At 44.7% G+C, this 12,403-nt stretch overlaps 1 protein-coding gene across 2 annotated transcripts in view; it reads right to left on the bottom strand.

Moving 5' to 3' along the window:
• The window catches only part of CPEB4 (cytoplasmic polyadenylation element binding protein 4), a 253,854-nt gene that overhangs the window by 151,176 nt on the left and 90,275 nt on the right, over window positions 1-12,403 (bottom strand). The window lies entirely within an intron of this gene.

The following is a 12,403-nucleotide window of genomic DNA, read 5'->3' as shown; positions in this document are numbered from 1 at the left end:
AAAATTAATACTGTACCCATGACAGTCAGAAGGGAAGCCAGTGTGAAAGGGTATGACAGACTTGAGGGAACTGAATCATGGAAGAATGCCAGACTGATGCACTTAAATGACAAAGCAAACAGAAACAAAATCTATTTTTAAAAATCCACTAACCGAAAAAAACTGAACACTTACTATATATACACCAAGCACAGACTCTGCTGAGATTTAGCACAGGTTTCTTCTTGCAAGCTTCTTTCACAAAGTTTTAAAAATACTTTGAACTGCTTGCTAGGGTCTCAAGAAGACTCAAATCTGCAAGCCAAGAGGTCTTACCTTTGAAAGGCATTAGACAACCTTTTGGCTTTGCCAATACTTGTTGTGAATAGTAAACAGCATCGGCAAAAGAAAAGAAAAAGGGCCGGCCCCATCATTATGAAGTAAACCTGTGTATGCATCACCACATGTATTAAAACGTTGTACTGGCCTCTTTTTTATTTATCATTCCAGACAATCAAATTTGTCCCACTGAGGACTTCAAGTACAGAAAGCAATAAATAGGTTTCATAAGGCAATCATGCTAGCAAGGTTCGGGAACTCCTATTGACCACGGCTAAAAGCGAAGCCAAATACTGGCCATTTTTCAGTACAGCTTTTAAAGGCCCTTGGCTTAACAGTTCAACAGTGACTAGAATGCCAACTCAGACTGTCATTGGGTGCATTATGAAAACTAACGTAACATGGCCCTTAATTTGTTTAAAGGAACGAGCTCATTCAAGTTTAACTTCACTAACCTACTTATATGAAAACAAACGTTTTTTTTTGTTTTTTTTAATACTGGTGTTTAGTGTATGAAGAAACAAGCCCAAAATTTGGTAGAAAGGACAAACAGGCAGCTCAAGATTTCCATAGGTTCACACAAAGGGATGAAACGGAAGTGCAGATTAGGAACAGGAGATCATTGTTCCATGGACAACAATTCATTCACTATCGTCCCCTACCAAAGATAGCAGGAGCGCCCATACATGCATCTTTCTATAGATTATCTAGGACAACAGTTGGCCACAGATGTCAAAGCCGATACGGACGAAGACAGTTAAAACAACAAACGATAAAACAACACTCTTTCATTAAAGCCGGATTAATTCAACTGTTTTTGAGAGAATAGACTAACAGAATTTATCCAGCCCCAAATGTCAAATTGGTGTGACAGGCAAGCATCATTCCCAAAAAAAAGTAATGTTAACTAAGGGAGCACTGCTATTTAAAGAAAAGGGTTTGTTTAGCTTGCAACTTCTACTTCTATGTATTATGTTAAACACCAGCGTGAATAATTTACTTTGCCAGCGGATCTCTTGCAATTTGTAATCCTGTAAAATTAGCGAATACAAAGGTTTCATTAAAAACAAAACAAAAAAAATAGTCCCCACACAGGACAAGGACAGTAGCTGAAGGGGCCAGAGACCCACACAGGTATGCAGCGAGCTGCAGGAAGCAGCCCAGTAAATTAAAAATAGGTCGGCGGCATGGAGAAAGAGTGGTAAAGCCAATTTGATAAAACAAAAAAATATGGCAATTAGTGGTCTTTACTAAAAGGACAGCCACTGCAGACACGGAATACCGAAATGCAGGGTTCGGAATATAACAAGTTAAGACGCTTGCCAATGACAAATGCCTGCCTTTGGCTAACTAGGGTTGAAGGTAAACAAAATGAAGGACTAACCAAACAAAAATGTAAAAGCTGTGCTTCGTTTAATCTCAAATTTGCTTTTTGTGTTGCAGGTGTTGCAAGGTGAGCCCAACCTGCGTGGACTTCAGTGACATGCACAGCTAGCAAATGACAGAGAATCAGCCTATCAGTGAATAAGAGTCCACTAGCTGCATTAGATGCAACTGCGACACTAGAAGAGTCAGCAGCACATGGTGCGCTCCAGGTAAAATGCCAGCATTTTTAAAGTGCACAGCTACCTCCGACGGCCCCAGCGCCGGGACACCTCCGTCGGAGGTAGCTGTGCACTTTAAAAATGCTGGCATTTTACCTGGAGCGCACCATGTGCTGCTGAGTCTTCTAGTGTCGTAGTTGCATCTAAAGCAAGCTATTGCCCAGAGTCACATGGTGCTGGGCTAACCTGCCGCCGGAGCCAGGATCGAACCGTGAACCCTGTGGTCTGGAGTCAGGCACCCTGGCCGCTGCGCCACACCTCTTCCACCGCCACACCTCTAAAGCCTACACAGGGTTATCGTTGTGCAAGTGTGCTATACCTATGGCAGGTTTGGGAGAGTTACCAGCACCAAACCCTTGCCTGCTATGATGACCTGCTAGATTCCATGTAACAAAATACCTGCCTACAGATTTTAGCAAAGTGTAATAGCCATTTACTCTTAAAAAGCCTGTTGCCTTTAGCACATGGTTTTCTTAAAATGAAAATCAGGCCTAGTTGCTTTGTCATACATTATCACTATACATGGATCACCCTTTAGGAATTTGACATACCTTTTCACTGGTAATTGATAAGATTTCTATCCTTTACCATTGATTTGACACAATAACCCCCACAGGCCTACTAAAGTACACATACAGTGGCAATGGTCCTGCGTACTGCTATACAATCACAAAGATGTACAGAAATAAAATTGGCAAAATAATATTCAACACTTGTCAATAGGGCCTAAAATTATCATCACAGCGACAATCGTTTTACTCTCAGGCTCTGTCAGAGTCGGTGACCCGCACCAAAATCCTCCCCTACTACGGAGATCTGGGTAATTTGCAAGATTACATGCAATAAAAACGCCTGTTTACAGCAATTGTAATGTGTGATAGTAATTTGTGGTTCGAGATCTGTTGGCTTTAACAGATACTTTTCACAATATAAAAGCCTTCCCTACCGCATTTGTCCTAACTTTTGATAATAAATAGACTAGCCATATGGCCTCTAGTAAAACTTTTTTAGTGCACCAATCAGCCTTATAACTGTTATTTGTAGCTTGTCACCATATCAGATACTAACAGGCTAACTGGACTGGGATTCCTGGATTTTTATCAAAAATTAAGGCCTACTCTCCACCACCAACCTAGGTGGCATGCTGCATCATCCGGTTTTATTTCACAATCACTTTTCTTTTTCTCACTTTATTTTATGTAGGCAGTTTTTCTTCCCCCGCCTTGTTTTCTTCTACCTTTTTAGGTCGAAGACCTAAAAGGCTGCGCTTGCGCAGACTTAGGTCTGAGATTTAATGACTCTCAGTAGCGCAGAAGGTCCCGCCTCCCTGCCCTGTCTCTCCTTCATTGGCTGGCTTCCTAAACGGAGGCCAGCCATTGGAGGAGAGATCAGTCACTCCGATGTAGCCCCGTCCTTTTCGGATTTGGGGGCGTCATTTTTGATGTTCTTTAGACAGTGACGTTGTCCGTCACTCAGAACATCAAAACCACGCCCCCAAATCCGAAAAAATCTCGGAGCTTTTTTCGGCCATTTTGAAGCTCGCTTCTCGACATCGGACGTCTCACGAGGTCTGCTTCCGTCCTTTTGCCCCGCTTTCCGTGTCCTGCCCTCCTATGCTGGCTCCCTCCCCACCCCACTCCCTCTCCACTGATAGCCGTTTCCAGGGCCTGGTAAATGTATTCACGAGGTCTGCTTTCCGTCCTTTTGCCCCGCTTTCCGTGTCCTGCCCTCCTATGCTGGCTCCCTCCCCACCCCACTCCCTCTCCACTGATAGCCGTTTCCAGGGCCTGGTAAATTTATTAACCCGCTTGTGTCCGCCCTCCTCCCGCTGTCCGTGTATTTTTCCCGCCCCCTCCCGCTGCCTTTTGCCCCGCATATATAGAGTATACTGCTCTACAGGCATATATATGCTACCGCACGTTTTACTCTTTGTATATCTAGCATACCGAAGAACTCAAACCTACATTTGGCCCCAATGTATTTTTCCCAAGTCTTTTTGATGTCAATATGTTTAGCCTTGTGCGTTCGTGTGTGTGTGTATATAAATACTAATATAGAGAAAGTTGCATTGATCTGTCACTGCAGATGCAACTTTTCGATGAAGCTCAACTGGTGCACTTCAGGAAAACATGGTGTTCCGTGTTGACGGAAGGGGTACGTGATAGGCGGAAATAGTAACAAAAAAAGTGCCAGTTGAGAACACAGGAGAAGCACTTCTCACTCGCAGGATAACGCGGGCACTTCCTGTGGTAATCCGAGCCAGACTTGGGAGGGAAAGGAGGAACATGGAGCACTCGGCTCTTTTTTGGACGAGATCGCACCCCAGAGGAGGCCAACATACAGTGACGATTTAATGTTACACCCACCACAGCGACGGGTGATATTCAGGATGAAAATAGTGTAAAGCCAGTCCGTAATGCTAGAAAAAGGCCTTTAACAGATAAGACTACTTGTAACTACTTTACCTTGGCACAAGTAGGTTGTTTTTCCGTCAGTATTATATGGCACGACCGATGTTAGCTATCACAATAGACTATACAGTTCGAGTTCTCAACTATCCGTCTAAACTAGTTCACTTATTCGTTACTAGGGATTAGGAACACAGCAATTGTACCTATTTTCTGCCCGTGTGTGTGAACTTTTTACTCAAAGATAATTGTATACTTTTACCAAGTTCACGTTTTAAATTCTATTATCTTTCACTCTTACTCTCGACATACAGTGTTTGGGAACACATCGGCCTCATTAATCAAACGTCATCTCTTGTTTATTCTGCTGGTCTGTGGTGAGTGTTCCCTGCACTCTCTGCCAGTCCCGTAAAACCTCGCTGCGCCATGTTACCCCCGAGCATCTCGCCTCTCGCCCCTCCCCCACACTACCATCATGCAGCCTGGTCCTAGCAGTGTGCCATGCAGCTTACTGTGTTGAGTTTACTTTCTTTATGTCCTCGCTGGGTGCCTCCGTCCGATCCCACCAGGAGGTCCCCCCTCGCCTGGGGTAGTGGTCTCAGGACAATCCTTTAATGTGTACAAAGTGCTGGCAGACACCCCCCCCCCTTTCCCTGAGCCTCGCCCGCGCTAGTGCCTGTTGAGTACACATCTCTGTGTGATCTTGGGCGTGCGCAGCGGGGGTGGCTGATGAGCCCTCCGTGCCCTGGCCTGTATTTGGTGTATTTATTTCTAACTTTTCAGAAAACGGGCTTTTTAAAATATATAGTTTGCTTGTCGACCTAGAGGGACTACACTCCGCTGCAGTTTCCGGTTCGTGAATATTAGTCCTTCGGTCTCCACCCCAGCAGTCATTTCACAGCAGCCATTGTCTGCTGAAGCGTCATCCCATGCATTGCGCAGCATCGGCCCACCTCGGAGGCAGCATGGCGGAAGGTAACATCAGGGAATGGGTTGGCTCGGACACTTCTGCTGTTTATGGATTGTAGCCTGCAAAATTGGGAAAGGAGTATTTGTGATGCGGAGTAACTGCTTGCACAAGCCCCTGCGTTCGAACTCTGGTGGGGCCTAGCCAGACTTTCATCATTAGGAGGACGATAACATAAGTAATCTGGGGAGTGAACTAATGCGTTAAGACAATTCCGTTTCTACCATACACTGTAAATAATCACCACTATTGTCAGTTCAGTGTACTGTTCCAGCCCGCTGAACAATTACTGTCCCAGGGCAAAGCCTACTTACTTAATTAACACACTACATGGAGCAGCGGAAAGGTGCAATTCTATAGCAGTGTGCGTGCACCTCTGAGGGTTTGGAAGGCGATTAAAGATTGTGTATAACAACTGTCTTACATGTTTGGATTACACTTAGATATTACATTTTACATCTTCACAGAATTTAGGCACAAGCGGATCAAATTTTCACAAAACCACATAATTCCCCAACTTCCAGAGTCATCAACTTCTCCACGAAATGCATCCTGTATCTCGAATTTTGTATTATTGTAATAAATAGATTATTGTTTTAGAAGTATTTCATACTCAGTTCTGTCAAGAGCTTTGTCTTAATATATCTAGTAATTCAAAAAGAATGTGCCCTAATAATTATGTTTTTCCCTCGGTGACTATGACTGTCATATCAAATATCCCCCTTTTTTCCTTCCAGTATTGGACAGGGTTATCCTAAAATGATGTCCGCCGCCAGAATTCTTTGTGGAATAATGGCAAGGGGGTAGGGTTTAGTTCGCCACTACCTAAAAGTCCAAGTAATGTGGTGCAACCTGTGATGATTCCCATGCCTGAGCGTGGGTGAAGGTAATGTGCATTGCCTTATGTATAATTTACCCAACAGCCAAAATTCTCGTAATGTATCTTCCCGCATTTTAGTGGTTCAAGAAACGTGCTTTCTTCCCCAACTGCTAACAAAGATTGGTACATAACTCTCTCTACCTCACTACTCCACTCTATCTATCTCACTACCTCACTATCTCACAACTTCTCTCTCTCTCACTACCTCACTCTCTCACTACCTCACTCTCTCACTACCTCACTCTCTCACTACCTCACTCTCTCACTACCTCACTCTCTCACTACCTCACTCTCTCACTACCTCACTCTCTCACTACCTCACTCTCTCACTACCTCACTCTCTCACTACCTCACTCTCTCACTACCTCACTCTCTCACTACCTCACTCTCTCACTACCTCACTCTCTCACTACCTCACTCTCTCACTACCTCACTCTCTCACTACCTCACTCTCTCACTACCTCACTCTCTCACTACCTCACTCTCTCACTACCTCACTCTCTCACTACCTCACTCTCTCACTACCTCACTCTCTCACTACCTCACTCTCTCACTACCTCACTCTCTCACTACCTCACTCTCTCACTACCTCACTCTCTCACTACCCCACTCTCTCACTACCTCACTCTCTCACTACCTCACTCTCTAGCTCACAACCTCACAACTTCACTCTCTCTCTCTAACTCACTACCTCAATCACTCTCTATCTCACTACCTCACTCTTTCTATCTCACTAACTCATTTTCACTCTCTTTCACTACCTCTCTCTCTATCTCACTACATCACAACATCACACTCTGCTTATATCTCACTACCTCACAACATCCCTCTCCCTCACTACCTTACTCTTTCACTACCTCACTCTCTCTATCTCACTACCTCACTCTCTATCTACCTCACTCTCTCTCTATTTCAATACCTCACTCTCTCTCTGCTAATGCAATAGGTATCCCATATGCAAAAAAAAAAAAAGCTAATGCCAATAGAAATGACAATGCCATTTATTTAGGGATACAAAAAAGATAAAAAAATAATGAGCAATACCAATAGCTCTACCTAAAATATTGCCGAGACCATTGCATTGTAAATGCTTGTTAATGTCTGATACCCAGTACTTACCCCCCCCCACCCCACCCCACAAAACACCTACAATTTACCAATCATAGTATAAACGTAAAGACGGAAGAACACCTTCTCTCAAAATGTCTATACCCCAGACTTAGAACACTAACAAACCGTCACTCTAGTGATTTAGCATAAAAAATAACCAGATCAGTACAAGTCTCTTTGGATGGTGATAGGCTTCTTCTTTTCTCTTAAGAGTGTAAAAGCTTGACGAGCATGCAGCACGTTATAGCTTCCCAATCTTAATGCCTATCGTAAAGGGCTGTGAAGTTAGGCCAACAATTGCGGTTAAATAATGTTCTGGCGATCATTAATATTAAAAGACAAAAAGGCAGGAAGATAATGATTTAGTGTAATAGAAATGTTAAGATCCAGAATGCAGACGGAAGTAAAAATATAAAGCAACCAATGTCTACTTCATTAATATACATGTAAGAGGTTCTATTTCCAGCAAGCTTAATTTTATGTGACTATTTTTCCATCACGCTGGAAATACTGTTACGTGGAAATTACACAGCAACCCTTCCCTTGTGCCCATGCGTGTTTGCCTGACAACGGAAAGATGATGCGTAAAAAGGCAAAAACAGCGTTAGTGCGAAAATTCCAGTTCTCATTACAGTTTCCAGCTGCTCTTCATTTGTCACCCTGCTTGTATTATGCTTTTCATTTAAAGAAAAAGGTCATTCAAGCAGTTAGGGTGCTCCTATGTTGTCAAAGAACTATTGCAGCTTGCAAAACAAAAAGGCTTTGTTTTTGGAGTCGCCGGCCATAAAAGGGCAAGAAATAAAGACAAATGATGCACCATCTTATAGATCGACCCAAAAAAACCAAAAAAACGCTGCAGGTATGATATGCACTGGCGGCTCCTCCATTCGTGTCAGCCACCCACAACACCCCAAACCCCATGGATGAAAAATAAAATGGTTATGGATTACCATTTTAATATAATGAGAACTGGTATTTTCGCAACAAAGCTGTTTTTGCTGTTTTACGCATCGGCCCGTCCAGAAGCGAGGGGCGGGGCCTGCGGAGTGGCAGCTGGGAGGAGTGGTGGGCAGAGGGCTGTCTGTGCACTGTTTAAAGTGCGTATGCCTCTTAGGCGGCTTGGCTTGTGTCGGCCACAGACATGCACACTTTAAACCTCTTAACTCAGCTTTCTTAACCCCTTGCATGCTGATGACGACCCCCAGCCGTCATGCACTACAGTGCTCGTGTGCTGATGATGGCTGGGGGCCGTCATGACCGCACCTGCGCTGAAATCTACAGCACAGGAGCAGAATCAGCCCAGCATGGAAGGGGTTAATACAGCTGGGTTGAGAGCAAGTGCAGGTCTCGAGTGCGCTGGGGAGCACAGAGAGGCCACTCTCACCAATCAGGGTGCTGCTCACATGCTGGATAACAGCATGTGAACACGTCAGGATTGGCGGAGGGAGTTTGCTGGGGCACGCACTGCAACAAGGGATGTAGTGTTGTCATGATCGGGTAAATGTTTTCATTATTGACTTTATTTTATTTGAGTGGGCACGCACCCACCCATTTGCCCCTCCCTCCCTCTGTAGATGCCATCCACCACTGGTGATAAGTCCTATTTTTTGCCTATAGCTCGAAGCCAATACCACAGGTTCATTAAAATGTATCTAAGTTATATGTGCACCATTAGACTGGACACTGTTGCCTATACGTTCACCTTATCTGATATAATTGATCAGCCTACTTGGCTTGGATCCAGCCAAATAGCGATGAATGATAAATTTGACAAGACTGACTGCCAGATAAACCGGATAAACTCCACACTCGCCCACTTAACTCAACTGTTAGATAACGTACAAGAATATTGAAATAAAGAAATAATTGGTGCAAAAAATGCCTATGTTGGTACTTCTGCACGGCACTCCATTCTTATCACAAGATTTAAGAAGACCGAAGAGGCCCTGTAACTGAGATGGAATGTAGGTGTGTAGTCCTTTGCATAAACACACTGATTCCGAATTTCCGTTCCTATTTATGTGAGTAAAGAAAAGGGAGAACAAGAATTTACAATGCAATGGTTTCGCCTTTGGAAAAGTTAGAGCTATTGGCATTGCTCATGACATTTCTTTTTTACTTATAAATAAATGGCATTGTTATTTACATTGCCAACAGCTAAAATAGTTTATTATTACATTGTCTTGCAGTTTTATATAGCGCAAACTAGACCTGCGGGTAGAGGAGCGCTGTGCATAAGCACCAGCTACATTACACAAGGACACATTCATTACTTCCGGTGGCATTCGTGGCAGTTGTGATGCCCATGAGTTAGCAAGAAGTAAATAAATGGTGGGCAGAGCACTAATGGTCGTCACTGTCTGTGAGTGGCGCTGATGAGTGTCCGAAGTAGGCACTGGTTGTTCAACCTAAAGCAAGCTTGAGGACAGTCGGCCCTCAAACGGAAGATCCGGCTTCCAATGGCTAGCCTCCATTTATGGAGCTAGCCAATGGAAGCAGAGGCGGGACTAAGCCCCACACTGTAGAGACATAAGATTTCTCCCGGCCCCAGGCGAAACCTAAAAAACGTGAATAGCACAACAGAAAAAAAACATGAATAGCACAACAAACCACTGAATGAAGAGTGTTGGCTCAAAGAGCCACAATCGCTAATTTTAGTAAAATCCAATTGTCATGGCTAAATTCAGATTTTAAAATAGAATCCCGACACAGGTAGGTAGGTCCCTGTACGCACACGATCGTCTAGAGTCGATAGTAGGTAATGACGAATCGATCAAGCTATCAAAGTTCTGGTTGGCTTGGAGCACGCGGTCTGCGGGTTACACGTAGCTTTCTGGAGTTGTGTGTTCACTTAACATTAGTGGCTGCCGAATGCCCCACACGACGCCGATCCGCAGACGAGTGCTGCTCGGGCGGCTCAACACAGCAAATGGCCGCTGCTCTTTTAAAGCCATGTGCTGGGCATGAATGCAGCTGCTGCAACATAAAAGACCAAATGGCTGTTGACATTTGGTAAACCCTAAAAAGGTTTACTGGGCAAGGCCCTCCCCGGGAGTCCATGAATGCGAGAGAACAATCCGCAATCTTGGGGGCTAAGTGTGTGTTTGTTTAAGACCCACCCTCAATTCAGAAGCTAATTGTCTGAATGGAGATGAAGAGGTTAGTGTGCTCTTTTGGCCAGCGGGGGATTTAAGCTGTGTTTTTTTTTGTTTAGTTTAAAGCCTCGACCTAGTGACGCAGCGGGGGTGAGTGGGGAGACGGGACTGACTGTCAACTCAATTACCAGCTCCCAGAAGGACAGGAAATAAAGCATTGTAGTTACAACGACAAGCTCTAAGGCATTTACAGTGTTACAAGTGCCTCATAATACACCAATAGCGGCCTGAAAGGGAACGATAAAAATAATGTTACAGTATAATCGCCAGTTAAAGTGAACTGGCGATGCGTCGAGGCAACAACTGTCCATAAAATAATTGGCTGCGCACCGCGTGTTAACGGAGCCTCGGCTCGTATTATTATCACTAACGAAGCTGTCATTACGGACGCCGGGCATGAATATTTTACAAGGTTGGCGCCTGCCGGTTCTCCAACGGGCTGGGGCCAATCTGCACTTTGAGGCTCTGCAGGGGCAAGCCTCTCCCTCCCACACCACGGGGTGGTAGGGCCCACTATGCTCCTTCAGAGAAGTTGTGGACGTGGACACTCGCCACAGAAACACACAGGACCAGAAAGTAACCAACCGGACTAAACTGACAGAAACAGGCTGTCTGAGAGGTTAAGGCAGTAGGAACCTGCTCCGAACCCCTAGGCCTCACCCTGTACTTACCCCAAATATGGTCAGCACTGTATTCAAGGGGTCAGATGCGGTTCACTCTTAAGTTACATCACACACACAAACACTACTGGCACAAACAAGCAGTCAAGGACTACGCCTGCCTGCAGAACTGGAATAGGACTGAGGGTACCAGCCAAGGTGGCTTGGACTCCCAAGGATGGAATCATTTAACCGTCTCACAAGAGAAGGGCGAGGCTCTAGTGTAGAAAAAAATGGGATTGTGGGTGGGCAGAGATCCACACAAGGGTAGGGGCGCAATGGGAACAATCACAGTACAAGAAACTAAGTTCTGACTTCTTCCAACCCCAAAGTAAAAATATGCCAAAAAACAAGATACCATTGCTTGAGGTGAGTAACACTGAAAAGGAAACAGCAGGAGGAAGAGGGAAACAAAGAAAGCAAGAACTAAAGAAGAAGACCCAACAAATACAAAGTACCACCTTGAGGCACCAAGGGTCTCTCTCATGTTAAGCAATGGATATGCTGCCAACTCAAGAAGCAGGCCCTCAGAGCCACCATCAACATACCTTAGCCCATCTATACTAACGTGTTTTCACAGACACAAAATGGAAAAATCATTTGAAACGTCAGGCCCCAAGATTCTACCAACATCCGGAACTTTTCCTCACTGTTTATATTATATAGTTAATCGGTCATAGCATGATCTCTCACTCTAGCTACACATAAATCATTTGTTTAGCAAAAGACCCTTGCCGAAAGAAGCAGGCGGGCAGGGGCGGGAACGGGCACACGGAGAGCGGGAGGGTCGGGAACGGGATAAAAACAAAAGGAAACAGAAAAAAGACATTAAGAGCGAAAACGTCAAAATACGTAAACATACAAAGGGAAAACACATTTATAAAGAAAATGCTCCTTACCTGATCGCTTCGTGGGAACTTAAATCTTGCAGCCAACTCCAGCAACACACTTGTAAAAAGAGGAAAACAGGCCGACTCGAAAAAAAAAAATAACACCCACCCACCGCCGCGATGACGTTCAGAAGTGGGTGGAGAGGGAAAAAATCGCAGGAACGCCCACGAATCTGGTCCGGCCTTGACAGACAGATCAGGCTTCCAATGGCTAGCCTCCATTTATGGAACTAGCCAATGGAAGCAGAGGCGGGACTATGCCCCACACTGTAGAGACATAAGATTTCTCCTGGGCGGAGCTAGGAGCTCCGGCCCCAGGCGAAACCTAAAAAGGGAGCACAACTGTCAAAACTTTTAGACAACAGGGGCTCTTCAAGCTAGTTTCTAATCTGCGGACTGTGGGACAGGCTCA

The sequence above is a fragment of the Lissotriton helveticus genome, chromosome 7, assembly GCF_964261635.1.
Source record: "Lissotriton helveticus chromosome 7, aLisHel1.1, whole genome shotgun sequence".
Taxonomy (NCBI): domain Eukaryota; kingdom Metazoa; phylum Chordata; class Amphibia; order Caudata; family Salamandridae; genus Lissotriton; species Lissotriton helveticus.
The sequence above is the reverse complement of the archived record's forward strand: the minus strand, read 5'-3'. Positions and strand labels throughout refer to the sequence as shown.